Raw genomic sequence first — 27,673 nt, 5'->3', positions numbered from 1 at the left:
TCCAGTTGGAGGGTCATTAGAAGAGTGCTTAGATGAAGACAAATCAAGAATGAAGGTGATGGATGAAGAAATTGATAAGACTGTCAATTTGAACTGATTAATAGTGCTTACACATACACCACTAGAAAACCCTTTTCTATCATGAACACCTCCTATATCATTATATGTCCTCCATGAGCTAAAGCAGTCCTCATTCTAAGCTTGCAAACTTATTTCAAATCTTGCCAATCTTAGGTATCATAAAACAAGACCCATATGTGGTATTATATGACAACTGCTATGGGCGAAATGATGAAGAAGCACCAGTGCCTATGCCATTATTTAGAGGACCCATCACCAGAGCCAGAGCTAGAGAGCTGCAAGCATTGGTGTTGGAGCATTGTGAGCACAAGGGGGATCAAAATTGCCATGTTGGACTTTCTTGCATATTGTTGGAATCTAGGTGGATCATTCTCACACAAGTTGGCATGGGAGACTTGACAAGTGGCGCCACATCAGCGTGACTTCGCCACATCAGCATGACTTGGCACAAGACCATTTGGCCAAGTGGATTGGAGAAGCTTCTTATGCTTATTTGGATTTGCCATGTGCTGATACCTTTTGTTGGTCCCCACTACATTAAAAAAAGGCTGCTACCACCTAAAGTGTTGCTGCCAACTTATGGTCCCCACTACATAAAGGGCTACCATAAAGCAAGTGGTCCCAAATGGTTCCCCACCCCCTATGGAAATGCCCCATCTGATTGAGGAGCCTTTTATTTTTGTCTTTTTAGCCATGTTGGCACACTTTTAGGGTTTTAGAGATGCTATATATAACCCAAGATATTCAGATTGTATGGGTAGCCTTCATTTTTTCTAGTTTAAGTGTGAGCATTAGGGAGAGAACTCCATTGCTGGAGCTTGAGTTAGTTCTATGTTTCTTCCATGTTTCATGAAAGAACTTGGATTCTAGCAGCATGAACCCCTTGCTAGTCTTATTTTGATGATCAATATGCTTTAGCTTGTTACTATTTGTGTATTGACACTTGGGTTTTCAATCTGAAATTCTGCCTTGTTTGGATGATTAAAGATCTTGGTTTCAATATTTAGATGTTGTGTTTCTTGGCATCCTAGGAGTGCTCATCATTTTGGTATCAGAGCCTTGGCATCTAACAAGGTATTTATCCATTAAAACTTCTTTTTATTTTCTGTTTGGTTAACTATAATAGTCAGCCATTGTAGGACCTTTAGATATCTATTAGTTTCATCTTCTAGTACCTTGTTCTTTGTAGCCAAATCAAATCGGCATTTTACGGTACTGATTTTTCTTCTTTTTTTTTTGTTTGAACTCTTGCTGGCTGAAACTTGGTAGTCTTAATTTTAGTGTAGGATTTTGCTTAATCTTAGATTAAATCTCTTGTTCATCTTGTTTTCTTTGAGTTTGTCTGTAGGATTAGAGTTAATCAAGCTGAAACCTATCTTTGACACTAGCTATTTGCCTCTTGAGTTATATGATATCAAGTCTGAGTATGTTAAATTGGGTAATTAATGCTTGGGATGTGCCTGTGTGCTAGTGGGTAGAGCTTGATTTGGATTGCCAAAATACTTGAGTGGTATCAGTTTTTGATTCTGCAATTTTTATCCTTTGCATCAGTATAAAAAAAAAAAAAAGAAAATGAGATTGGATTGTAAGCTGAGTTGTGTTGTGCTGAAAAAAAAAATTGACAAGCTGACATAAGTGATGAAATTGTGAATTGTGGAGTTAAACATTGAATTTGAGCCTGATAATCTACCAACAACTTTGAGTATTACTAGACACATCACATGCCATATTTGATGTGAAAATTCCACTGTTTGCCTATCGAACCAAAATTTGCGGCAAACCTGATCAAATTGAGTTAACACACCAAACCAACCCAGAAAGCTCCGAAATTTTGCAGGCTGATTATACTCCATCTCAGTAGCTTTTGTGTCAATTTTCAGGGTTTTGTGACATTGTTTGCCTACCGAACCAAAATTTGCGGCAAACCTGATCAAATTGAGTTAACACACCAAACCAACCCAGAAAGCTCCGAAATTTTGCAGGCTGATTATACTCCATCTCAGTAGCTTTTGTGTCAATTTTCAGGGTTTTGTGACATTGTTTGCCTACCGAACCAAAATTTTGCGGCAGACCTAGTCAAATTTCGTTCACCTAGTAAACTCATCCAGAAACTCCTGAAATTTTACCAGTAGTTAGTCAGTATTGGGATGCCTATGTCTACCAAATCTCAGATCAAAATATATTCGTTTGTGTGGTGAACCAAATTGTTGCATATTTTTGGTTAATTGTGTGAACTGCTGGTATTTGTGCAAAGTTGGCTATGAAATTGGAAGTTTGAGCTTGATATCATTCTATTGGGTTGTCTCTCATACAGTTTTCAAAAATCATACCATTTAGTTCACATTTGCTTCTACTTGGATGTGTGGTAGTAGGCAAACCCAACTTGTCCACCAAGAGTGAACTAGCCACATTACAACAGCTCCCACCATCTACAATCACACTACACAACTTGTCATTCACCAAGCACCTAGTATGGAAGATGTTCTCCCTTTGCATTTCATCACCACACTCCATACTCACTTGTGCATTAAGTGTGCGCATGGTGACAAGGATATTGCCATCTATAGGTGGCTGATCTCCCTCATCGTAGCAATCATTCTCATGCTCATCAACATTATGAGATTCTTCCTCCCTTTCCTCTTCACTTTCTAACTCTCCATTTTCCCTAACAACCATCACTCTTTTATTTGGACATTGTGAGGCATAATGTCCATTTCCCAAGCACTTAAAACACTTCAATTCTCTAGTCCTAGTAGGAACTCCCTTGTTCTTCTCCTCTACTTTCTCCTTTCCTTTCCATTCTTCTTTCTTGAATTTGGGAACTTCTTTCTCCACCCTTGAAGGAGCAGACCAATTCGACTTCCAATTACTCCTAGGAGCCGAATGGTTGGCTGGTGCATATCTAGCCACATTCTTCCTTTTTAGTTGCTTCTCCACTTTAAGTGCCATTTGTAGCATATCCTCCACCTCCACACAAGGTTGCAGCTCCACAATATTAGCAATTTCAGGATTTAACCCATTCAAAAAGCGAACCATTGTAGCTTCCCGATCCTCCTCAACATCAGCTCTAATCAAAGCTATCTCCATGGCCTTGTAGTATTCTTCGACACTTTTAGTACCTTGAGTGAGTTTTTGTAACCTTTGAAGCAGCTCTCTGTGGTAGTAAGGTGGCACAAACCTGTTTCTTAAGATTCCCTTCATTTCGTCCCATGTCTCCACGGTTCGTTGCCCATTTCTCCTCCTCCTACTCAACAGCTGATCCCACCATACAATTGCATACTCTTTGAATTCTACAGCTGCTAACTTCACTTTCTTCTCTTCAGAATAATGGTGGCACTCAAAAATCAACTCCACCTGTCCCTCCCACTCCAAATAAACATCTGGATTATCCTTCCCATGAAAAGGTGGAATTTGCATTTTTATACTAGCTAATTCCCATCAACTCTCTCATCATTCCCATCTCTATCCCAATGATCACCGAACCTAAAATTTCTGCCACCCCTTCTTCCCCTAGGCCCTCTACCCCTAGGTGGTCTATACCGTCTTCCACCATAATGGTAGTTGCCATAGTCATAAGCTTCATCATACTCATCATCATTCCATTCAGCTTCTTCATACACTTCATTCCTATGTTCTGCCCGAAATCTACCTTCATTTCTATTCTGATTTCCCACATTTGCTCCCCCATCATTCCTCCTATTTCTATCTTCTCTGTCCCTTCTCATCTCTTCCATAAACCTGGCCATCTCATTTCTCATTCCCCTCAATACATCCAATTCATCTCTAAAGTCATTCATTTGCACATTCATCCTTTCAAAGCTTTGTGCTACAGAAGTATGATAGAAGTGTTGTGCATGATGGTAGGAAGAATAGGTACACGGTCACTAAGGAAGGTCGAACATACTCATTGCTCCCTATGACACCAGGTCAAGTGCATGAAGATCAAATGAGGATTCTTAGATCCATTGAAGAAAAGAAAGAAACTTGGAGAGAAAAACTTAGAGAGGCCGTGCTGGATGAGAGTGAAAAGAAAGAGAAAAGAGAAACAAAAGAAAAGAAAATGAGAACAAATGAGAAAAAGGAAAGCTCGGGGCAAAAGGAGAGTGGAGAGAAAAGAATGAGTTTGTATGTGAAGGAAAGAGAAGTTAGAGAGGCTTTACATTCAGGAAGACCTCTTTGTGTACTTATGTACAAGGAGGTTAATTTATGTGTTACTGACCTTGATTCACATTTGCCTAGTGATGCTTTGTCTCTTATACAGGAATATGAAGATGTCTTCCCCAGTGAGTTGCCACCAGGATTGCCACCTATCAGAGGGATTGAGCACCAGATTGACTTGGTACCTGGAGCACAAATACCGAATAGACCAGCATATAGAACAAATCCTAAAGAAACAAAGGAGTTACAAAGGCAAGTGGAGGAGCTTATGGAGAAGGGCTATGTTAGGGAGAGCATGAGCCCATGTGCTGTACCTGTGTTGCTAGTGCCAAAGAAGGATGGGAGTTATCGCATGTGTGTGGATTGCAGAGCCATCAATAAAATCACTGTAAAGTATAGACACCCAATCCCTCGCCTTGATGATATGCTTGATGAGTTGCATGGTGCAAGTGTGTTTTCTAAGATAGATTTGAAAAGTGGTTACCACCAAATAAGAATGAAAATTGGTGATAAGTGGAAAACTGCTTTCAAAACTAAATATGGTTTGTATGAATGGATGGTGATGCCATTTGGGCTCACAAATGCTCCTAGCACTTTTATGCGTTTGATGAATCATGTGTTGAGGAATTTCATTGGAAAATTTGTTGTTGTGTATTGACATTTTGATTTACAGCAGTAACATAGACGAGCATTTGCATCACTTGAGACTTGTTTTTGATGTGTTGAGAAATGAGAAATTGTATGCGAATGCGAAAAAGTGTTCATTTTGCTTGGATATGGTTGTTTTTCTTGGTTTTGTTGTAAGTAGTAAAGGTGTACAGGTTGATGAAGAGAAAATCAAAGCCATTAGAGATTGGCCAATTCCTAAGAATGTGTCTGAGGTTAGGAGTTTCCATGGATTGGCTAGTTTCTATAGGCGATTTGTGCCTAATTTTAGTACAATTGCTGCTCCTTTGAATGAATTGGTGAAAAAGAATGTTGCATTTGAGTGGAAAAAGAAACATGAACATGCATTTTCTGAACTTAAAGATAGATTGTGTTCTGCACCCTTGTTGAGTTTGCCAGATTTTGATAAGACTTTTGAGATTGAATGTGACGCAAGTGGTGTAGGAATTGGTGCGGTTCTTATGCAAGAGAAACGACCAATAGCATATTTTAGTGAGAAATTGCATGGAGCTGCCTTGAATTACTCTACTTATGATAAGGAGATGTATGCATTAGTTAGGGCCTTGGAAACTTGGCAACATTATTTGTGGCCTAAAGAGTTTGTCATACATTCAGATCATGAATCATTGAAACATATTAAGAGTCAAAATAAGTTGAGTAGAAGGCATGCTAAATGGATTGAATTTTTGGAGTCATTTCCATATGTGATTAAATACAAGCAAGGAAAAGAGAATGTTGTAGCTGACGCACTTTCTAGGAGACATGCACTTTTGTCTACACTTGATGCTAAATTGCTTGGTTTTGAGTTCATGAAAGAATTGTATGTTGATGATGCTGATTTTTGTAATGTATATGCTGCTTGTGAGAAAAGTGCATTTCAGAAATTTTATAGGCATGATGGATACTTGTTTAAGGAGAATAAATTATGTGTGCCTAAATGCTCTATGCGAGACTTGCTTGTTTTGGAGTCACATAGTGGTGGTTTGATGGGACATTTTGGTGTTGCTAAGACTTTAAACATATTGCAAGAACACTTCTTTTGGCCACATATGAGGAAAGATGTTGATCGAATGTGTTCTAGGTGTGTTGAATGTAAGAAAGCAAAGTCTAGAGTAATGCCAAATGGTCTTTACACACCCTTGCCTGTTCCTAAGGAACCTTGGACTGATATTTCTATGGATTTTATTTTGGGTTTGCCTAGGTCTAAGAGAGGTCATGATTCTATATTTGTGGTTGTTGATAGATTTTCTAAGATGGCACACTTCATACCGTGTCACAAAACAGATGATGCCACATACATAGCCAATTTGTTCTTTAAGGAGATAGTCAGGTTACATGGTATACCTAGGACTATAGTGAGTGATAGAGATGTTAAGTTCCTAAGTCACTTTTGGAGGGTGTTGTGGGGTAAGTTAGGTACTAAACTGTTGTTCTCAACTACTTGTCATCCCCAGACTGATGGACAAACAGAAGTAGTGAATAGAAGCTTAACTACTTTATTGCGTGTGATGGTTAAACAAAATTTGAAATCTTGGGAAGATTGCATTCCTTTTGTTGAGTTTGCTTATAACAGAGTAGTGCATTCTTCTACCGGATTTTCACCATTTCAGATTGTGTATGGATTTAATCCATTGACACCATTAGACTTGTTGCCTTTACCTGTTGATCATATTAATAGTCTTGATGGTAAAAAGAAAGCAGATTTGGTTAGGAAATTGCATGAGCAAGCTAGGTTACAAATTGAAAAGAAAAATGCACAATATGCTACTCATGCTAATAAAGGCCGAAAGCCTCTTGTGTTTGAACCAGGTGACTTTGTTTGGGTGCATTTAAGGAAAGAGCGGTTTCCAAACCTAAGAAAGTCGAAATTACAGCCAAGGTGTGATGGTCCATTCAAAGTGCTAGAAAGGATCAACAACAATGCATACAAGATTGATTTACCTGGTGAGTATGGTGTTAGCAATTCTTTTAACATTATTGATCTTTCCCCTTGCATTGATGCAGGACCAAATTCGAGGACGAATTCTTTCAAAGGAGGAGGGGATGATGAAGAAGCACCAGTGCCTATGCCATTATTTAGAGGACCCATCACCAGAGCCAGAGCTAGAGAGCTGCAAGCATTGGTGTTGGAGCATTGTGAGCACAAGGGGGATCAAAATTGCCATGTTGGACTTTCTTGCATATTGTTGGAATCTAGGTGGATCATTCTCACACAAGTTGGCATGGGAAACTTGACAAGTGGCGCCACATCAGCGTGACTTCGCCACATCAGCATGACTTGGCACAAGACCATTTGGCCAAGTGGATTGGAGAAGCTTCTTATGCTTATTTGGATTTGCCATGTGCTGATACCTTTTGTTGGTCCCCACTACATTAAAAAAAGGCTGCTACCACCTAAAGTGTTGCTGCCAACTTATGGTCCCCACTACATAAAGGGCTGCCATAAAGCAAGTGGTCCCAAATGGTCCCCCCCCTATGGAAACGCCCCATCTGATTGAGGAGCCTTTTATTTTTGTCTTTTTAGCCATGTTGGCACACTTTTAGGGTTTTGGCACACTTTTAGGGTTTTAGAGATGCTATATATAACCCAAGATATTCAGATTGTATGGGTAGCCTTCATTTTTCTAGTTTAAGTGTGAGCATTAGGGAGAGAACTCCATTGCTGGAGCTTGAGTTAGTTCTATGTTTCTTCCATGTTTCTTGAAAGAACTTGGATTCTAGCAGCATGAACCCCTTGCTAGTCTTATTTTGATGATCAATATGCTTTAGCTTGTTACTATTTGTGTATTGACACTTGGGTTTTCAATCTGAAATTCTGCCTTGTTTGGATGATTAAAGATCTTGGTTCCAATATTTAGATGTTGTGTTTCTTGGCATCCTAGGAGTGCTCATCACGAAAGCTGCTTTTTTATTAGCATTTCTAAAAGGGGTTAAGCTAATGATCTTAAATTAGCACTTCTTGGAAGGCAACCCAACTTTCACTTTTAATCTTTACATTTGTTTATTTCTTTTGTTTTATCACCCTCCCAAACTAGTTTTGATGTTTGTTAACTTTGTAGGTTTAAGAAGCACTTGAAAGGAGCAATGGAGAACAATCATAAAAATTTTTGAGGAAAAGCATGCTTCAAAAGGGGAGTATTTTTTATCCATTAGCATTTTCTTACTGATGAGAATCAAGCTACATCCACAACAAAGGATTTCATCCAAGGTCCAATTACTAGAGCTAGAGCTAAATCACTTCAGAATTTAATTTGTGAAATCATAAGGAGCAAGGATTATAAGCTGGAATGGCATGAAGAAAAATATAAAGGATTAAATTTGGTGAAAATTATGCTTAGAAGTGACCAGGTGTCATGTGGAGCATTAGATTACATGGAATAACCTGTGGACATGCATGCACCAGATCCAACCCATGTACATGTATCTGCTGGCACCTTTTTCAAGGAATATTCCATCTGTTATAACCACTTCTCTTTTGAACCTTCTTGCCCTTCTTGATGCAAAGTTATTAGGATTCGAATATGTGAAAGAATTATATGCTGAAGATGATGACTTTGCTAGAGTATACGCAGCTTGTGAAAAGAATGCTTTTGAGAAGTTTTATAGGCATGATGGATATTTGTTTAGAGAAAATAGATTGTGTGTGCCTAAGAGTTCCATGCGTGAATTACTTGTGAATGAGTCTCATGCTGGTGGATTAATGGGTCATTTTGGTGTTGCCAAAACTTTAGATGTATTGAAGGAACAAATATTATTGGCTGAATATGAAAAGAGATGTTGAAAGAGTATGTGCTAGGTGCATTGTGTGTGCTAAGGCTAAATCTAGAGTTTTGCCACAAGGTTTGTATACACCTTTGCCTACCCCTAGTGATCCTTGGGTTCATTTGTCTATGGATTTTGTGTTGGGATTACCTAGGTCTAAACAAGGCCATGATTCAATTTTAGTTGTTGTTGTGGTTTTCAAAAATGGCACATTTTATTCCATGCCATAAAACTGATGATGCTACAAATGTTGCAAATTTATTTTTTAGAGATATTGTTAGGTTGCATGGCATACCTAAGAGTTTAGTTAGTGATAGGGATGTTAAATTCCTTAGTCACTTTTGGAAGGTTTTGTGGGGAAAATTGGGCACCAAGTTGTTATTTTCCACCACTTGTCACCCACAAACCGATGGTCAAACTGAAGTAGTAAATAGGACACTAACTACTCTTTTGCGTGCTGTGGTTAAGCAAAATTTGAAGTCATGGGAAGATTGCATTCCACTTGTTGAATTTGCATACAATAGAAATGTGCATTCTTCTACTGGCTATTCTCCATTTGAAATTGTGTATGGTTTCAATCCTTCAACTCCTTTGGATCTTTTACCTTTGCCTGTGAACGAGCTTGCTAGTTTAGATGGAAAAAGAAAAGCAGAATTGGTGAAGAAAATCCATGAACAAGCCAAGCTTCAAATTGAAAAGAAAAATGAAAAATATGCTAGTCAAGCCAACAAAGGAAGGAAGAAAGTCACATTTCAACCTGGAGATTGGGTATGGGTTCACTTGCGCAAAGAAAGGTTTCCCTCTCGAAGGAAATCAAAATTACAACCAAGATGTGATGGACCTTTCCAAGTGCTGACCAAAATTAATGATAACGCTTACAAAATAAACCTGCCCGGTGAGTATAATGTCAGTGCCACCTTCAATGTTGCTGATTTATCTTCTTGTGTTGATGCAGGAACAGATTTGAGGACGAATCCTTTTGAAGCGGAGGGGAATGATGAGAATCAAGCTACATCCACAACAAAGGATTTCATCCAAGGTCCAATTACTAGAGCTAGAGCTAAATCACTTCAGAATTTAATTTGTGAAATCATAAGGAGCAAGGATTATAAGCTGGAATGGCATGAAGAAAAATATAAAGGATTAAATTTGGTGAAAATTATGCTTAGAAGTGACCAGGTGTCATGTGGAGCATTAGATTACATGGAATAACCTGTGGACATGCATGCACCAGATCCAACCCATGTACATGTATCTGCTGGCACCTTTTTCAAGGAATATTCCATCTGTTATAACCACTTCTCTTTTGGACTTAAATGCCCTTATTTGCTGCTGCATTAAATTTACTTTTTGTAAGGAGTTTTTAGTCTTTTGATAGATTAATTTTTGTTTGGACTTAAAGCTCCTTACAGCTGTTACTAAAGTAGGGATATTTGTCTTTATTTTTGAAGCCAAGAGGCTATAAATACAAGTGTAATGAGAGAGTGGAGGACACTTGAATATTAATGAGAGATTGTTTCTGCTCCTCTAGTGAGTAAATTGGCTGTTGCCTTTGTTCTTGTGAAGCTCATTAACTTTCTGAGATTCTATCTTGCAAGGTTTAATGTGCATAATATTCTTGGTTTATTCATTCTCCATATGAATTAGGTCAAGAATCCCATTTCTGATATTTTCTTTGAATTACACAACAATCTGATTGTGCTGGTTCAAAGATTCAAATTCATACATCTTGATTTGGTGCTTTCCATATTGTTCATTTAATTCTTGAATGTGGGTTTTCAAGTTACCAATTACTTGAAGGTTCACATCACTTACTGAATGCATTTATGATATTGCTCTTAATCTGATTGTGTTATTTTGATGACATTGAGAACAATATCAAATTTGAGTTTGGGGGTGCAATAAAATTTGCATTTTAGGATTTGCATTTTAGGTATAAAATTTCTATATTTTTGCATTTTAATTATAAAATTAATAAACTTTTTGCATTCTTTTTACTCTTTTGACATGATGAGAATTGTTTTGATGGATGATTGAAGTGACTTTGAAAGGTTTAATGTGTTGATTGCTTATTAAAGTATAAGAGGAAGAATGTTCATACTGGATTAAATTATAAGAGGAAGAATGTTCATACTGGAATTGATATTTGGCTTTATGTAGATTATTTTTCCTAGGCATGTGAACATCATTCCATTGCAATAAAATTGTGAGTTCTTAGAGCAAGTATATGTGCATGGATGTGATTTTTTAATTATCTCACCAATTCTAAAATAGGTCTTTTGAACTTATTGAGGCGAAATCCTAACATACACTTGACTTAAAAGATGATTTAGATATTCTTTGAATTTAGCCTCATTATAGCCTTAGTCAGCCTTAGTTAAAATATACCCCTTGTAGCCAACTTGAGCCTATGCTTTTACCTATAAAAGTTTCTTTATTTATCCCATTATTTACCTAGCCCTTAACCTAAACACTTAACTTACCCTTATGAGAGAGGTTGTTTATTAAAGTGAGAGGTACACTAGATAAAAAAATAACAAAAAAACAAAGAAAAAAACATGGAGAAAGGAATAAAATAAAAGTGCTAGTATATGGAAATAAATTACAAAGAAATAATCCACCCAAATATTCAAAGAATAAGTATGGGTGTGAATACCAAAAAGGGACAAATATATCAAATTCAAAAATTATAAATAAAGTCCCAATTCAATTATCAAGAAGTATGCTAGCAATAGAGTCAATTTGTAAATTTCTTCTCTCCATAAATTAAAAAAAAAAAAAAGAAAAGAAAAAATTTGTAGTGTGTCTTGATCTTTTGTAGCTCTTATACTTTAATGACCTTTTATCCTTTGCTTTGATTGCCATATTATGAAAAGACCTTTTGATCTCTTAAAAATGTGTACTACATTAGTGGAGATAGGGTTAGGAGATCTGCCTATGGAACTAGGGAAATTAAATTCAACACATTCATATAGAGTCATGTTACATGGGGTACCTCGTGTAATAGGGGTACCCCATATCCGGTGTTAAAGCCCTTGTTTCAGAGTCCTAAAAGCCTTAGAAGTCCATTCAGGTCGACTTAGAAGGAAGAAAAGTCAGGTTAGAATTTAATTCCATGGGGTGCCTCGTGTTGAATTTAATTCCACGACACATGTGATGAACCTAGACAATAATTCAAACCTGACTTTTCTTCCTTCTAACTCGACCCGAATGGACTTCTAAAGCTTTTAGGACTCTGAAACAAGGGCTTTAACATCGGATATAAATATAATAAGTCAGGATTTGAGGAGGGGAACCAATTTACATTTAAGATTGCACATTAAATTCAAGAAAGGCAAAGGAGAAACAGATCTGCAAGATTACTAAAAGGGATTTTCAATTAAAGTTTCAAAAGTACAAGGCTATAATTCTCCATCTGGGTTGTTTCATTCTATTTCTTCTCATTTCTTTTCTTTATTTTATACACTTGATTGTAAAACTCGCCATGTATGAGTAGTTTCCTTATTTTAGGGTTAAGGATGTAACACTTTCAATTCAGTTATAGATTTGGTTTGATTTTATTTAATAAATTGGGTATTTTGTTCTTTGATTCAATCTTTTATGTTCTTAATGCATGCTATGTATTGGTACTCACGTAGTATTGATTCTAGATATTAATTGAAGGACTGAAAGGTTAAGATTAATATTAGAATAATAGGATTTTGAACTTAGGTTCTTGATTTAGAGATAGGCTGGAATTTTATATGGATGTAACAATTAATCAAAGAACTTAATGGGTTTTAATCAACTCAATCACCACGAAAGTAGGGTTTAGGTTAATTAAAATACAACTTGAGTGCCTTGAGAGAGGACTTAAGATAACTTAGGATTAATTTCCTTCAAAATTTTAATCTCCCATTTATTTAATGAATTAGATTGAATCTATAATTAATTGATTGATCGCAAGTGGGGTCCCCTAGCTCTATAATGCTTTTATTCATTGATATTTTGGTACCCAACATGGTCCTTATGGGAACGGTCTTCTACTCATTACTTTGTTACTTATTAATGATCCGTGCATTTGCGAGATTTTGCACAACACAAGTTAAGTTTCAAAGTTAAGTGATGTTACCCTTTTACTGTCTTGCCCCACATGCATATTTAACTAAGTTAATTGTTTATCATTTCTATTTACATGTCATACATAGCATACTATAGAAAAAATTCCTAAGCATTTCAATCTAATGTACATCTGACATATCAAAGTTTATAGGTTATGTTCTTAGGCCCATTAATTAGCATGTTTCCCCATATGCAACTGGACTAAGCCCAATTAGATGTCAAAGGTCCATTTGAAAACATTCAAAATAATTCAAATAAAAATAAAGACCTAAACTAAAGAAAAAAGGAGGAGAATAGAGATTAAAACCTTAAAATGGCCTTTACATCCCCAAAAATAAAAATTAAATAAATTAGTCTACAGTTGTTACAAGGCCTTAAGCCCATTAAACTTATACAAGAGGCCTTGAATATGCAAAGGGAGCCTTGATCCATAATTTGTATAAACTAAGTCCTCCATGGGCTTTTATTTGCTTCATGTGTGGGCCTTAGGGTCTTTTATGAACTTGGGATCATTTTATTTATTTAAACAATTTAAATACCTAAAATGACTAAGTAAATAACTAATTAATTAAAATAAGATGAAGATAAGATAAGATTCATGTTCAATCAAAGATAAGAAAACTAGTTAAAATCAAACTCCCCATTTGATCCAATTTTGGCCAAGCTGGAATCCTTGGACAACTCCACCATTTCATCATCATCCTAGTTGATTTACACTCACTTATTACATTCAAAAAAAAAGGAATGTAAGTGGTTTCAAATTGATATAAAAATAACTCACATATGAACCAAAATTAGCAATCTTAAAGATTCATTAATTAAAATCCTCTTAAATGAGTCTGATTCAGAAAAAGATTTAGAAGTCAATGCGTTAGACTATACTTCTGAGGAATCTTCTACTTAGTTAGAACTAGAACAAGAAAAAATCTGTGATGGAAAATGTGATTATTACAAATCACTCTGTACCTTAAATGGTTTATGTGTCTTAACTAAAGAACAAAACTTGATGTTAGATCTTATAGAAAAGATAGAAGATCAAGAAGAAAAAAGGAAAAAATTAGAAGAATATCTGAATCTGGTTAAGGATAAAAGTCCTTTAGAAAGAAAGATAGAAGAAAGAACAAATCCATATGAACTTAAAGAAGTCATGGAAAGAATGAAAAAGGCTAAAATGCCAAGAGAACCAACTATACAAGAATTAAGAAAAGAAATAAATTCGATTAAATTCGAAATACAATTCTTAAGAGAAAAAATGGTCTTATTAGAAACAAGACAAGAATTTCCCTTAATAGTGGAAACAACAGAAGAAGAAGAAAAGCAGGAACCAGTAGAAATAAACAGTCTTCAGTATGTCAATCGTATAGATAGAGTAATCACTCATAAATGGCATACTAAAGTCACAATCATTGTTCAAAAGGAGTACTTATTTAGTACTATAGCCTTAATAGATTCAGGCGCAGATTTATGCTGTATAGATGAAGGACTTGTACCCTCAAAATACTTCTCTAAAACAGTCGAAGAATTACATACAGCAGACAGTTCTAAAATGGACATCAAATACAAATTATCTGATACGGTAGTTTGTAATCAAGGAATATGCTTTGAAATACCATTTATAATGGTAAAAGGGTTATCTCATCCAGTAATCCTAGGAAACCCATTCCTTCACATGTTATACCCAATTAGGTCAATTACTGAAAAGGGAATAACAACTGAAATTAATGGAAGAGAGATTATTTTTGAATTTATCTCCTTACCAATCACATTCCAATCATATCTAGCGCTTCTACTGCTACCAGGTAAGTGAGAAAATAATTTGTCCATTGGTTCTAGATCACTGTCAACGACTTACTCCAAATGCCTAAAACGCCTGACTGCGGCTAAACGGCTGACGGATACGCAACTTGGGTTTCACTAGAACTTTTGACCAAACTGTTTCCTAACTAGGCTCTGATACCAACAAACACGCCTAATACCTAGACGCAAGGATCGCTTTTAATTTTTTCTTTTTAAACAGAAAATTAATATTCCTAGTATTATAGCTAGACAAACAACACCAATTATTATTTCTAAATTATTTTTTGACACTCTAGATTCTTTATGATATTGATTATATTCAAACCTATTTCTATAAACTGGGCTCTCAGGATTATACATAAACTATTTCAGTAGTACGTGGCGTTGTGGCTACAGGTCGCTCTACCTTCCACCAATGAAGGGCTAAAGCGGTTAGTAGTTTTCAGCCGATATACCACTTACTTGCTTAGGAGAAGAAGAGTCTTAAAAATTATTATTATTAAGTAAAAAATCTAAAAATCTAATTATAATATTAAACAAATTTAACAAACGTTGATGCTCTCTACAATCACACCATTCATTATGAGTTTCAACATGATAATTATACAAATCAGTACCGTTTTCAACTAAAGCTTGTCTAAACAGTTCTACTTCACGTCTATTAGTCAAGTCAAGACAACGTAAATAAAACAAAAGACGATTAATATATGTGGACATAAATAGTAAACATGAACAGTTTCTGATGTACAGGATCCCTTTAAGGGCAAGTACAGAGCATACTTAAACAGTAATGATGCTTACAGTACTTCCAATAAAACAAATTATTAAACAGTAATATGAATAGTAATACTTACAGAGCTGTTCCAACCAGTAGGTTTAATGGAGGATGAAGGAATGCTTGCTGAAGGAGGAGGTGAATAGTAGACTCTATAGTCAAACTTACCAGATGGTTGACCAAGCAGATCCTCAATGTTACGGGACTTAAACTCTAGTTCTTTGTTTAGTTCTTTAGCTTGATCTATTAAAACATCTAGTTCTTTTCCTACTTTGTTTAATGAAGATCGAATATCAGAAGTAGAAGAGAAATTCATAAACTCTTTATTGAAAAAAAAACAGTATACACAAGAACACTTTGAACAAAACAGTAGCAAAGCAGAGAAAACAAATTGAAAACTTAAAGAGCACTCTATTTTACAACTTATTGCCTAAGTTACATTCTGCTTGTTAAGCAAGTCGAGAGGCCTTCTTATAGTCTTTAGAAGGAATCTTTGGTCGTCATGGCGTGCGTCACTTTTAGTGGCAGACAGGATAAGGTGGAGTTGGCAGAAGCTACTTTTATAGCTGGCAGGAATCTTTTGACTTCTTTACAGCGCATATGGGTCTTGGCTGTCTTCCCAGTATTGGACTTCCATGTCATCGTCGCTGTCGCTATCGTCCTTTTGATGAGACTTAGAGCATTCAGCAGCATCTTTTACTTTTGAAGTGGATGCTTTTGAGCTGGCTTCTTTGTCGTCTTCTTGAAGTGCGCTAAAAAGTTGTCGGCGCAATTCATCTTTCGGTACTGACTTGAGTAGGTCCTTGAAAAGATCAGCGGACTGAAGAGGCGATGGACTTGGCGGTGATGGCTTTTTAGCGAGTGATTAGTCCTTTGGAGGAATAGATTGAGGTGGCTCGAAAAAGTCACACTTATCCCACCATTTGATTAGGACTCTTACGGTTAACCGAGTGCGTGTTCGATGAGAATTCACTGAACCTTTTCATCTTTTTTCTTGAGATAATATAATCCCATCTGACTATCCATGGTATTTTGTAAAGGATAGTAAATAGTAATCTTGAATCCTTTAAGGATTTATTTGAATCGGTAAACTGTTCATAAACAGTCCGAACCTTATTAGGTAAAGAAATGGGATATAATCCCCAGTTAAAGAACCATTCATAGAACCATGAGGGAAATTCCCATGATTCTTTGTCTAACTGGAACTGTATGAACCAGCTAAACTTTTTCTGCCTATTTTCATAAATTAAGGCACCAGTCGAGCAATCATGTAATCAAAATAATTAAAGTACAGGTTTTACGAAATTCAACTCTCTTTGTTTAAAGAGTGAATCTCCCCAATCATCGTAGGTAATAACCCTTTTGATGATGAACTTGCTGAAAGCCCACTCATTAGCGGACCTTTCTGTAGGTGAGAAGACCACTGAGTCGGTCTCTGCTAGGATAGCTTGATAATAAGTGTAGTCCTTTGGTAAATAAGGATTCACTGTATGATGTTCTGTATAGAAATTTGCCACCTCATAAGGTTTCAAATCCTTGTGTTTCCTGTCAATGGGCATAAGGAAACGATGGCGATTGGAATGTAGGGGTAATTAACCTCCTTAGCTTTATTAGCTTCGACACTGATAGCATAAGCGTCGTCTCTGAGTTTGTCCATCATTTTAGACGGAGGTGGAGATAACTCGTGAGTCCGTTTTGGAGTTCACGAGGCCTTTGAACTCATGTCCTGTAAGGAATTCACGTGTCAAGAAATCAGGCAATGAGTTAGTTTCTCCTTTAATAAACTCAATATCAAAATCAAATACAGACAAAATAGCCTGCCATCTTGCAAATATCTGTTTAGATGCGATGTTTTTAACATCTTTCAGTAATATTTCTTTTGCACTTTTGCAATCAACCCTTATAAGGAATTTCTGATTTAATAAATCAGATTCGAACTTTTGTACACAGAGAACTATAGATAAGATCTCTTTTTTAACCGTAGAGTAATTAACTCTAGGTCCTGTCCAAATACCACTGGTAAATCTGACTAGGGTTTCTTTGTCATCTAGTTTTTGTTTTAAGATGCCTCCGTACCCGATGTCAGATGCGTCAGTTTCCACTACCTTTAAGGCAGATGGATGAGGTATTGCCAGACAAGGAAGGGTTTTAACCCTTTGTTTTATCCGTTTAACAGATAAGGTGTGTTCTTTGGTCCATGGGCTTGGATTTTTTCTAAGTCTTTGGAATAAAGGCTTTGCATCATGGGCCAGGTCTTTATAGAAATCTGAGACATAGTTTAGGCTTCCTAAAAACCTTTGAAGCTGGGTTTTTTCTTTTATTTCATCAGGAAATTTACTGGCAAACTCAATGGCTCGATCAATAGGAATAATTGATCCTTGTTTTATATTATGTCCTAAAAATCTAATATTAGTCTGAAAGAGTTTAATCTTTCTGGCTGAGACTACCAAGCCATTTCTTTTGACAATTTTCATAAACACATTTAAGTGTTTGAAATGTTGATCAATTGTCCTGGAGAAAATAAGGACATCATCAATGTAAACAATTGAGAATGCTGAATAAGCATTGAATATTTCATTCATAATTTTTTGAAATTCTGATGGGGCATTTTTAAGCCCAAAGGGCATTACGTTCCATTCGTAATGTCCAAATGGCACTGATAAAGCGCTTTATACCTATCTGTTTCAGCTATCTGGATTTGCCAATATCCAGACTTCATATCGAACTTTGAAAAGATTTGGGCCTCAAAGAGTCTATTTAATAGATCTCTTTTATTAGGCAATGGATATCTTATCCATCTAAGGGCCTTGTTTAAAGGCTTATAATTGATCACTAGTCTTGGGACTCCTCTTTCTAGTTCAGCAGCATTTTCAACATAAAACGCTGGGCAACTCCATGGGCTTTGACTTTTTCTAATTAGCCCTTTTGACTCGAGGTCAGCAATTTCTTTTTTACAGATCTCCAAATGTCTTGGACCCATGGCAATGGGCCGGGCTTTAGTAGGTATATCTGTTTCACTGAAACTGGGCTCATATGGTAGATTAACCACATGACTCTTTCTATCCCAGAAGGCATTGGGTACTTCTGCACAGATGCTTTTAGCCATCTCATTTTGGAGCTGTTTTATTTTTTCTTGTATCAAAGGTTCATTAACCTTTTCTGTTATTTTTTTGTAATCTATTTCTCTTTTAAGAGAATAAATAAAATTTTCTTTTTTCTTGATGTTACCTTTAAGCACATCAATTTCTCTTTCTACTGGTAAGGAGATAAATTCAAAAATAATCTCTCTTCCATTAATTTCAGTTGTTATTCCCTTTTCAGTAATTGACTTAATTGGGTATAACATGTGAAGGAATGGGTTTCCTAGGATTACTGGATGAGATAACCCTTTTACCATTATAAATGGTATTTCAAAGCATATTCCTTGATTACAAACTACCGTATCAGATAATTTGTATTTGATGTCCATTTTAGAACTGTCTGCTGTATGTAATTCTTCGACTGTTTTAGAGAAGTATTTTGAGGGTACAAGTCCTTCATCTATACAGCATAAATCTGCGCCTGAATCTATTAAGGCTATAGTACTAAATAAGTACTCCTTTTGAACAATGATTGTGACTTTAGTATGCCATTTATGAGTGATTACTCTATCTATACGATTGACATACTGAAGACTGTTTATTTCTACTGGTTCCTGCTTTTCTTCTTCTTCTGTTGTTTCCACTATTAAGGGAAATTCTTGTCTTGTTTCTAATAAGACCATTTTTTCTCTTAAGAATTGTATTTCGAATTTAATCGAATTTATTTCTTTTCTTAATTCTTGTATAGTTGGTTCTCTTGGCATTTTAGCCTTTTTCATTCTTTCCATGACTTCTTTAAGTTCATATGGATTTGTTCTTTCTTCTATCTTTCTTTCTAAAGGACTTTTATCCTTAACCAGATTCAGATATTCTTCTAATTTTTTCCTTTTTTCTTCTTGATCTTCTATCTTTTCTATAAGATCTAACATCAAGTTTTGTTCTTTAGTTAAGACACATAAACCATTTAAGGTACAGAGTGATTTGTAATAATCACATTTTCCATCACAGATTTTTTCTTGTTCTGGTTCTAACTCAGTAGAAGATTCCTCAGAAGTATAGTCTAACGCATTGACTTCTAAATCTTTTTCTAAATCAGACTCATTTAAGAGGATTTTAATTAATGAATCTTTAAGATTGTCATTAATTTCTAAGGCTTGAATTTGTTGTTTGACTCTACACTTGTTAGCGTAGTGACCAGTCTTTCCACATTTGTAACAGACTACATTAGTCTCTTTTGTTATTCTTTTCTTCTTTTTAGAAGAGGTGACAGGTTTACTTTTAACTGGTTTTTTAAACCTTTTTTCTTTTCGAGGGTAAAAGGTTCTGTGTTTTTTAAACCTTCTCTTACTCTCTCTCCCCAGTTTTTTAACTTTGCCTTTATTAGGAAAAAGTTCTTGGTGGTAAACCATCTTATTCACGAAATCACCGAGTATTCTTTTACCCGTGATTCGCTCTTTGTATAATTGGCGCTGAAGTCTTAGTTCATTGCACAGTGTTAATCCTGCAGTAACTACTTCTGACGCTAATTCACCAAAGGTATACTGATTGTATGGCAAGGTATTGTCATGTTTATCTCTTATTTGTTTTTTGACTCGTTCAGCAAATAACGAGGGCAATCCAGAAAGAAATTTTTCTTTCCAAAAATCATATTGATTGTCTTCCCTAACAAATATAAGGGAAAAGAAGGTATCTTTATACCATTTGAAATGAGATAGGTCAGGACACCTAAGGTTCATTAGTTGTTCCTGGGATCTATCTAGGTACATACTCATGGTTCCTACGAAGTGTAATCCTATTGTACACAATAAGGTATACACACGATGCAGGACTTGAGTTTGACTTTGTTGATTGATTGTCTGTTTTAACGATCGTAAATTTGTCTTTTTCCTTCCTCAGTTAAGGAAAAATCCCACCAACCTTTAAGTTGGCCTGTAAATCCACATGTAATTGCGTGGACTATTTGCTGCTCACTGTTTCCTCTTGATTTAGAGGCAAACGCATACATGGTCATAAAATGGATAGTATTTTTAATCTGGTATTCAGATAATCCATCTATGTTCCATTCTACAATTGAAGTTCCATCAAATTGTACGTAGTTATAACTATTGTCTTCAAATTGTAGATTAATTGGTGAAGGCCTAGAATAATAAGGCTTCATTTCGACTGTTGCCCTAGGTTTAGGGTATTAATTTGTATAAACTAAGTCCTCCATGGGCTTTTATTTGCTTCATGTGTGGGCCTTAGGGTCTTTTATGAACTTGGGATCATTTTATTTATTTAAACAATTTAAATACCTAAAATGACTAAGTAAATAACTAATTAATTAAAATAATTAATGATCCGTGCATTTGCGAGGTTTTGCACAACACAAGTTAAGTTTCAAAGTTAAGTGATGTTACCCTTTTACTGTCTTGCCCCACACGCATATTTAACTAAGTTAATTGTTTATCATTTCTATTTACATGTCATACATAGCATACTATAGAAAAAATTCCTAAGCATTTCAATCTAATGTACATCTGACATATCAAAGTTTATAGGTTATGTTCTTAGGCCCATTAATTAGCATGTTTCCCCATATGCAACTGGACTAAGCCCAATTACATGTCAAAGGTCCATTTGAAAACATTCAAAATAATTCAAATAAAAATAAAGACCTAAACTAAAGAAAAAAGGAGGAGAATAGAGATTAAAACCTTAAAATGGCCTTTACATCCCCAAAAATAAAAATTAAATAAATTAGTCTACAGTTGTTACAAGGCCTTAAGCCCATTAAACTTATACAAGAGGCCTTGAATATGCAAAGGGAGCCTTGATCCATAATTTGTATAAACTAAGTCCTCCATGGGCTTTTATTTGCTTCATGTGTGGGCCTTAGGGTCTTTTATGAACTTGGGATCATTTTATTTATTTAAACAATTTAAATACCTAAAATGACTAAGTAAATAACTAATTAATTAAAATAATTAATGATCCGTGCATTTGCGAGGTTTTGCACAACACAAGTTAAGTTTCAAAGTTAAGTGATGTTACCCTTTTACTGTCTTGCCCCACACGCATATTTAACTAAGTTAATTGTTTATCATTTCTATTTACATGTCATACATAGCATACTATAGAAAAAATTCCTAAGCATTTCAATCTAATGTACATCTGACATATCAAAGTTTATAGGTTATGTTCTTAGGCCCATTAATTAGCATGTTTCCCCATATGCAACTGGACTAAGCCCAATTAGATGTCAAAGGTCCATTTGAAAACATTCAAAATAATTCAAATAAAAATAAAGACCTAAACTAAAGAAAAAAGGAGGAGAATAGAGATTAAAACCTTAAAATGGCCTTTACATCCCCAAAAATAAAAATTAAATAAATTAGTCTACAGTTGTTACAAGGCCTTAAGCCCATTAAACTTATACAAGAGGCCTTGAATATGCAAAGGGAGCCTTGATCCATAATTTGTATAAACTAAGTCCTCCATGGGCTTTTATTTGCTTCATGTGTGGGCCTTAGGGTCTTTTATGAACTTGGGATCATTTTATTTATTTAAACAATTTAAATACCTAAAATGACTAAGTAAATAACTAATTAATTAAAATAAGATGAAGATAAGATAAGATTCATGTTCAATCAAAGATAAGAAAACTAGTTAAAATCAAACTCCCCATTTGATCCAATTTTGGCCAAGTTGGAATCCTTGGACAACTCGACCATTTCATCATCATCCTAGTTGATTTACACTCACTTATTACATTAAAAAAAAAAAGGAATGTAAGTGGTTTCAAATTGATATAAAAATAACTCACATATGAACCAAAATTAGCAATCCTGTATAGCAAATATGCAAAATTAATTGAAAATAACAAATGGCCTTTAAAAATTATGAAATTTTATGGGAATCTATAGGACATATTATTCTAAAACAGAAAAAAAAAAGAACCATAAAAAATCATGCCAAATCATGCGTAAAATAGAGATTCAAAATGGCACATACAGTTTTCAACTAATTCTGACCTATCGACAAAGATTATCACTTGCATACCAATCTAGAAAGTTAACAAAAAAATCTAAAGACATAGGCAAAAAGCTAACATCCCAACATGTAATTTAGAATCACTAAAAAATGTAAAACATTAAGCAATTTATGACCTTCACAAAATCGAGTTTATGTATAGATGTTCTAACCAGTATGCAAATTTTAAAAAATTAATATCTAATTATAAAAAAATCATTTCAGGGTAATTTGAAAAAAATTGCATGGAAAAAACCTAATAAATTTATTAAAAATAATATCAAAGGCAAAAGAAGTCATTTTCAAAAGCTGAAATAGAACAAAAGCAAAAAAAAGTCCTAAACATTTATATAGAGTGATTTCATTGCCCAATCAGATTTACCTTCCTTTGTTGCTTCAATTTTTGTATCAAAGCCTTTTCTGACACCTAAAGAAACCTTTGAATGGTGGAAAATAAATATATAAAAATGAGAATTCAATTAGAAGCTATAGGGGAGACTTAAGTGAATTAATGCACTAATCAGCCAGGGCTAGTTTTTTTGTGAAGGATGGCAGCCAAATGGTAGTCTCAATGTGACCTTAGGGAGTGTTCTAAATAATTTAGAATCTCCCCAAAGTGCCCAACAGATTTGGCCCTATTGATTAGAAGTACTTTAAGATAAGTATTTATAGGAAAACTAAGGGTTAGTGTGATAAGATTAGGTTGATCATATTTGATTAAAATTAAATTACTCTCTCCCTATCCTTACCTTTGAATTTCAGTTAGCCTAAGATAATGGCTGACCAAAATTATTTTATTTATCTTTTTAATTAATATTTAATTAATTATGAAGATAATAAACCCCAATTTAATCATAGCTCATTTCCTATTTTAATTATCCTATCTGAATTGGGCATGGAGGTGAGGCCTAGTGTGCTTGGTCATTGATCAAGCCTAGTCCATTGCTTCCTTAGCCCTTTAGGGAGCTTGAAGACTTTGGTCCATGGCTGGATCAAATGGCTCAGGCTTCAAGTTTTGATCTAAGTTAATTTTTCCTTTTTAAAGCACTTTAACTTTATTTTCCACTCTATTAATTTTTAAATAATTTTCAACAATTATAAATGTCCTTAACGTGTCCCAAAATGCATCTGAATCCTTTAATTCATCATCATAGGACTCCTCAATATATTTACATAGCATGCATTCAAAGGGGTAATAGTGAATAGGTTGACCAAGACTACCCACTTCATCTCTATGAAAGCTAACTATTCTGTGGATAAGTTGGCTCAGTCATATGTTGTAGAGATAGTAACATTGCATGGAGCACTAGTGATAATAGTTTCTAATAGGGGATCACAATTCACCTCAAGATTTTGGCATTGTCTCTGGAATTAATTGGGCACCAAGTTGGATTTTAGCAGGACTTTTCATCCTCAGATCAATGGACAGTCAGAAAGAACCATACAAACTCTGGAGGATATGCTAAGGAAGTGTATATTCAACTTTAAAGGATCATGGAAGAAGTATCTTCCTTTAGTTGAGTTTGCATACAATAACAGCTATCTTCTAGTATTAGAATGGTACTATATGAAGCTCTATATAAGAAAAAATATAGGTCTTCAATATGTTGGGAAGAAGTTGGTGAATAAGCTTTAGAAGGCACTTAGTAAGTGGAAATCACCAATTAGGCTATGCAACCAGTAGAAAAAAAAGTTATACAGATCTTCATAGAAAGGAAGTAGTTTTCCAAGAAGGAGACATGGTGCTTCTAAAGGTATCTAGAATGAAAGGTGTTATCCGATTTGGAAAAAAGGGTAAGCTAGCTCTAAGGTACACAGGACCATATAAAGTACTACAGAAGGTTGAGAATCCATTTTACAAGCTAGCCTTGCCACTAAAAATGGAGAGGATCCATACAGTTTTTCATGTTTCTATGCTACAGAAGTTTGTGTCAAATCCGAACAAGGTTATGAGCGAACTAAACATGGAAATTTTAGAAGATCATTCTTATATTGAACAACCCATCTAGATTATTGACATGCAGATCAGGAGGCTAAGGAATAAAGAGATACAAATGGTTAAAGTCCATGGAAGAATGCACGTGGGGGACTCGTGACTCCATGTTACAATAGTATCCCTTCTTATTCCAAGTATGTTTCTATCTTGTTTTAACATTCGAGGGCAAATGTTCTTAAGGGGGGAGAATGTAACATCCACCATTTTCCATGTTGCAATCCTATCATTGATGGGAAATTTCCAGTGAAACTTAGGGTTTCACTGATAGAGGAAATAGTGGTAAGTGTTTGTATGTATATAAGGGTTATGTTATAGAATTTTAATTGTATGTTTTCTCAAGTGAAGGATAAGGTTTCTTTTCGAGTAGTATGGACTTTGGCAGCTAAAAGTTAGAAGTTGTATTTTCAACAGCCGATGGTTCCTTTACTATCAAGGTTTATTTCTGGGCAGTGTGGACTTCGACAATCAAAAGATAGGCTTCGTATAGCTGAAAGTCCTTCAGCAAACCAGGGTATAAATGCCTTAATTGATGAAATTTTGAGAAAACTCTCAAAATTTCTTTAAAAGATGCCCTTTTTCTCTCATCTTGAGTTTACCTCCTTGATAAAGTCTTACATGTCAAAAGTGGAAATTAGTAGCCAGTGGAGGAAATTGTTATGAGAGTCAAGTAGATCTTTTAAGTTTCTCTTTCGAAAGGGAGGAATTAGAGCTCCAAGAGGTATGCTTACCTTATGAACTCCAAATCATAAGTTCTACTAGGTTGCATGCAAGAAAAATAAGTGATATGTTTTGGAATTTTATTTTCTTTTGTTTAAAAGTAGGTTGAAGGTTTGAATGTGGTTAGAAGTTAATGTTTTGTGTTATGATATACATGCATGTGTAGGGAGAGTCCTTTGGTTAGTTTTAGTAGTTCTCATGTGATGGATTAAAGTTGTATAAGTGAAACTGGATTTTTTTTTCTTTATATTGTAAGTTGGAAGAGATTTTTGAGAATTCTTGGATTTGGTTGGATTGTTGGATGCATGTAGCATATTTGTTGATTTTTGAGTTATAGGATGAGTTAGGTATGGGTTGGCATGGTTAAATGATGTTTTAGAGCAAAGGACGTGGTTTTGTTTGTGCTTTGGCCATGGGCTTTTTGCAAAATTTGAATTGGAAATTCTAGAAATTCTTAGGTTCGGCTACAAAAAACCACTGTTTTGGCAACTGAAGTAACTACTACTTCTTGAGAGCTTTTAAAGTTCAAAATTTCAATAGTTGAAGTTGCTTCTGCCTGTCTTATTTTCCTTTTTGTTTTAAGGCTTAAAAATTTATTTTTAGACACCAAAGAGACCTAGAATATGTTAAATGATGTTTGTATAAAGTTATAGAGATCTGAATAACTCATTAGGGTCCATCTTTTATAAGATCAAATGTGAGAAACCCAAAAAACTATAGTCAAGGAATAGCTAGTGTTTATAATTACAGTCTTTGATAGGCTACAAGAGGTGAGTAATGCAAACCCCAATAAATGATAACTTTTTACTTAATGGTAAATGAACTCATGATCATTCGCATGCATTTTTTCATGATTTTATTAGGTTTTATGTATCTAGAACATGAATATGCCGCATTATTGCATAATTATTGTTGATGCTCGATAGATTTTAGATGACCCACTGATTTCCTCCTATGATATGGATATGTTTTATGTTATGATCATGCATGATGTCATGTGGTAAGACCGAGTGAGGCTTAATAAGTCCCTGGCTCAGTATTTATGATAAAGGAAGATCGAAGGAGCTTCTTTATGAGCCTAGCATATTAGTTATGTTATGTATTAAAAGGAAGTCCTGAGGAGCATCTTTATGAGTTGGTCAAATTGGTTATAGGAAATCATTGGTGACAAATCTATCTTATGTGAATTTTTTGTGTTATGAAAACTCATGTGATTGATGCATTACATATGTATGAATTGAACAATATGATAAATGAAATTGGTTGGCTTACTCACTAAGCTTCCCCAAGCTTACCCCTTTCCATTAACTCTAGGTAAAGTGTGCAAGATTAGAGATTCCTACAGGAAAAGCTAGCAAGAGGCAGAGGCTTGGCAAGTTACTTTGTATGACATGAGTTTGTATAATGGACATATAATTTATAAATGTTAGATGCTGTGCTTGGTTACAAAAAACTATAGTATATAATGTGTAAGTATAAGAATAGTATATATGTTTGCCTAGATGTATAAGCACTCTCTTGTAATTACATATCAATGACCGTATGGATTACACTTTAGCATTTTATGATTGATGTGAAAATGTGATCGCTTCTCATGTTTAATGCTATGATGGAAGCTTGGATTTTAGTTTATATGGAATAAGTAAAGGTTTTAATAGGTTTTTAAGCTTTCTATGGGTACTGGCAGCCTTAAGTTGATCCGTTCCCTAGCATTGATAATACATACATATGTACATATATATATATATGGGTTTTTAAGCTTTCTATGGGTACTGGCAGCCTTAAGTTGATCCGTTCCCTAGCATTGATAATAGCCCCTAATCATATCATTATAAATACATACATATGTACATATATATATGTGTGTGTGTGTGTATTAAAATTAATGTAATTATATTATTATGTTATTATTATTTTGTTGTATTTAAATTTAAGTTGATTGTAATAAAGAGTAATGGGACTTAGAGAATAATTAGTGGCTTAATTAAAAACACTTGGGATAGATTAAGGATTTGAATGAAGTTCAAAAAAAATCAAAACTAAATTTGTACCTCTCTCTCTCCCTCTCCCTCTCTTTCTCTTTTTCTTTCTTTTTTCTTCTTTCTTTCCTTTCTTCTTTTTGACCATATCTCCATTCTCCAATCACCTTCTCCAGCATTTTTGGTATCAAAACACTCTGCTCCTCATGGGCATTAGGTAGATACCAAGCTTGCTCAATATCATTTTCCAATTTGTGCGAATTGAGCTTTGAAAGTTTCATCCATTTTGACTTCCAGACAAATTTCTCCTAAATTGGAATTTTTCTCAAAAATCTAACTATACCATTATGTTGTACACTCCAAGAGCTTCAAAACGATGCCAATTCATGAATTTTTTAACACTGAAAAATTTTTGAGACCCATAAGCTTATTGGTGAGATTTCAAGTCTTTAAAGCTATCTTTTATATTAAATAAAATTATATTATAACCCTTTATGCTTTGGGCTTCATGTAGGTACTTTCGTTTGATAGAAAATCCACTAGCTTATGA

The sequence above is a fragment of the Hevea brasiliensis genome, chromosome 7 (assembly GCF_030052815.1).
Source record: "Hevea brasiliensis isolate MT/VB/25A 57/8 chromosome 7, ASM3005281v1, whole genome shotgun sequence".
NCBI classification, from domain to species: domain Eukaryota; kingdom Viridiplantae; phylum Streptophyta; class Magnoliopsida; order Malpighiales; family Euphorbiaceae; genus Hevea; species Hevea brasiliensis.
Note: the sequence above shows the minus strand (reverse complement) of the source record.